Source organism: Callospermophilus lateralis, chromosome 13 (assembly GCF_048772815.1).
Source record: "Callospermophilus lateralis isolate mCalLat2 chromosome 13, mCalLat2.hap1, whole genome shotgun sequence".
Lineage (NCBI taxonomy): Eukaryota > Metazoa > Chordata > Mammalia > Rodentia > Sciuridae > Callospermophilus > Callospermophilus lateralis.
Window position 1 is genome coordinate 91,016,214 of NC_135317.1, and position 3,778 is coordinate 91,019,991.

Consider the following 3,778-nt stretch of genomic DNA (forward strand, 5'->3'; position numbering starts at 1 on the left):
TAGGTTTATGCCATGTACTTTCCCTTAAATGTGACTTCATTAATTCAGCCATGTGACCATGGTATCGTTAGAACCATGAAGATCAAATATGAAAACACTTCCTAACTAGCAGCAGAGAGCAAAAGCGTGGCGGAAGATTGTTCTCAAATTCAGCCTAGCACAAAGGATGCTGTGTATGCTGTTGACAGCACCTAAACTGCAGTGACTGAAGATACACTGTGGATGCCTGGTCTGTGACAATGCTCAGTGATGATGAATAAGGTGGTGACTTTAAAACATTCTGGATGTCAAGTGAGGAAAACAAAACAAAACAACAACAGCAGCCGCAAAAAAATAAGTAAATAAATAAATAAATAAAACAATGGCTGACTTTACTTCCATATGCAAAAAATATAGCTCCATGCCTGTCAGTAAGCTGGAAAAGGTAGATATAAAAAAAAAAAAAAAAAAATTATGCCAATAATGAGGCTCCGAATGTTCATTCATTGACCAGTGGCGAAATAGCCGAAATGGTTCTGAATCAAGATGACCATGACAGTGATCATGAGGGTGGCATTGTTTACACTGCAGAAAACATGCCTATAGACAACAGGGTCAAAGTTCATGATGGGCTTATCAAGCTAGATCAGTGTGCATGCAAAACAGAACAGGAAATGTGGTAGTGTATAAAATCTAAGGGAGACTTCCACGCCAAAAAAAAAAAAAAACAGTGCTAAAGAGGCTGAGAACTCCAGAGGGAACACTTAAAAAGTCATTCAGCAGAATGCCTCCTTGTCTTTATCAGAAACAACTCTAGTCTGTCAGCTGCTTCTGAAGTTTCTTCTTTCTGAAAATAGTAAAAGGCAATGTACAGTAGTAGCCTCTTAGTCAATAAACAAGTAAATAAAAGCATTTTAAGTGGATTGAAAGGTGCCATTCTTTGTGATTCTTTTGATTAATAGTCAATACAGGAATTCTGGTGATGCTACTGTGCTGCTTAGTTAACTCAAACACTACCATAGCATTTTTTCCACTGCATTAACAGTTTATCATGTTTTTTTACTTTTAAGCACTTATACAGAAATAAGTGTAAGAAAATTACTGTTCCCTGGTAGCATATAAATTTACAGTCAGGAACAATGGTGATGCCAAAATAAAAGAAAATAAGCCATGCAAATTGTCCTCGTGGATGACGAAGTTTGTGACTCTTCTGGAATTCCGATAATCCGATATATGATGCAGATCCTAATTTACAAACACATCATTTAATTAATATGTATATCCATACAATTACCTTTAAACTATTGTATAAGATGTGCATAAGCAATAGTGAATTTCAGGTTTAGACTTGGATGTCACAGTGTATGTGTACAGATATTCCAAATCCCCTCCTCAGAAAAAAAGAGAATCTAAAATCTTGCACTCATTTCAGCAGCACATACACTATATTTGGAACAATATAGACATAATAAGCATGTCCCTTTCACAAAGATGCCCTGAAAACTTGTGAAAAATTCCATTTTCTTGTATAAAAATACAGTGAATACAATTAATTTGTGCAATTAATATAAATGAATAACTACAGTAAAAAAAAAAAAAGTTCCCAAATTTGAAATACATCTTATCTCAAGCATTTCTGAAAAAGGATATTCAACCTGTACTAATGAACTAGGCTGATAGTTCTCCCCTGCAATTTTATTTTTATGTAATATAGGTGCTTGATACTGAAAACTGTTAAAATATTACCAGGAACTTAAACTAAAACAAGTTCCTTGTTTTATCTTTCTATTTCTTAAGGACACTCATCATTAGTTTTTGGCAATTTCTGTTTTTTCCTGTCCTTATATTAAACTCCTTACTGTAGAAAATATGTTCATACTATTATTATTTGATGTATTATTTTGCATTCTTATAAGTATGATGAAATTTATGTTACATATACTCCCCTTCTCTTCAGATTTTATTAGTTATAGTTATTAGTTATAACATGTCATTGTTGTAAAAAATATTAATGCATTTTATTTAGAATTCTAAAGAATGCTGGAATGAATCACAGGAGCTACCAATTTTCAATGTGTCTCAGTTATCTAAATCCAAAATATACTTACTTTTCATTACACTCAATATTTAGGGGCTTAAAAGAACAATAATTTGTTATAGCCAAAAAATCAAAGATCAATGGGCTGCTTTTAGTTCTGCTTGGCTGAATGATTTTTCTGGTCTCTGGAAGATTCAGCTGCATATATGGAATGGTCTTGATTGGGCTGGCTCACCTTTTTCTACTAGTTTCTCACCTTTCAGAAGGTTTGAGTGTGCATACCTTCACAATGAGGGCAGAGTATAAGAGTGAGAGAAGTGTGCAGGTCTTCTTGAGAACTAGTTTGGGAATGGACACTACATCTACGGCATTGTATTGAGCAACACAAAATCCAAAGCCACTATAGAAAGAACACATAATCTCCTTCTCTTGATTGGAGGAGAATGAAGCTCATTTAACTAAAGTCATGAATAAAACAGACATGAAGAATTTACCAAAAAATGTTTGGGGAAATAATCCATATTTACAAATATCTTATTATCAGACTAAATTAAAAATAATAATTTGACATTCTTTTGTTAAAAAATCTAAGATAAATTCATTTTCACTGATTTATATACAATTGTATAGTCCCATATGGAATCAGATTACATCTTTTTAAAAATTAAATTTAGGAGGTATACAATTATTAATATAGACACCAATAATATATATGTCTAAGAATAAAGATTTATCCCATGTATCTATTATTTTTGAGAAGCATGCAACTTAAAGAATGGAATTATGTTTAAAACTAAATGTAGGAGCAACAGGAGAGGGTTCATTAAATCCCAATTCAATACTCTTGTTCCTGTTCTTATAACATCAGTGTACAATTAGGCTATTTACAGATATTTACAAAATATAATGGCTGTGATTAGCTATCTATATGCATAATTGATAAGGACCAGTTGCAAACATTTCTAGTGCATGAAGAAAGTCTATTTTTCTTTGCATTTTTCAATGACTTTTCTGAAAGGATTTTTAATTTTGTTTGGCTGTTGCTTAAAAAGAATCAAGTTTTGTTTTTACATGTCATTAACCATATGCAATACCTATTGAATTAAGTATTACCTTGAATATACTCTAGGTTATAAAGATCCACTTACAACTATTAGTTTTTCAAAAGTATATGAAATGCATCTAAGGGCCAATGGTAGGAAATGAAAATCAGCCATTTGCCTTTTGATTCACATATAGTAATTTTAAGTGGTTTATAATGTTTGTGACTACTCATTATCAGAAACAATTTCCTAAAATTAGTCCAATTAGCTTGCATCAGATTGACATTTTTTCTTACAACGTTCATATGAGACGAATCTTCTTTAGCCTTTGCATTATATGTCTTGAATGATTATAATATTATAGATTTTTGAAAAAAGTAAAATTAAGATTGCTGAGAGCCATAGCCAAGTTGAATGATGGAATGACGCATGGCATTTTTGCCAGAACCCAGTGGTTGAGAGGTGACACCAACAAGCCACTGAGATAATAATGGTTATGTTAAGCTGCATATTCAATTGTATATTAAACCCCTGCTGTCCCCCTTGGCCTGCTACTTTGGAGTTCTTGCAGGGATTCCCGGAGAGTTCCCATTAGTAGGGAAGTGTGAGAGGAGGGATTTCTGGAGGAGGGATTTCCGGCTGGTGTGGTGTGTCCTGGCATTCGCGGGAGTTCGGAAATAAAGTTTGTTCCTGCTTCAGTGGCTTGTGATTTGTGCCC

The 3,778-nt window shown here is 33.4% G+C and overlaps 1 non-coding gene across 1 annotated transcript; it reads left to right on the forward strand.

Moving 5' to 3' along the window:
• Positions 1–1,398: 1,398 nt before the first annotated feature.
• LOC143379783 (U6 spliceosomal RNA) lies at positions 1,399–1,505 on the forward strand. The gene has a single exon (XR_013088559.1). It is a non-coding gene; the product is annotated as a U6 spliceosomal RNA (small nuclear RNA).
• The last annotated feature ends 2,273 nt before the right edge of the window (positions 1,506–3,778 follow it).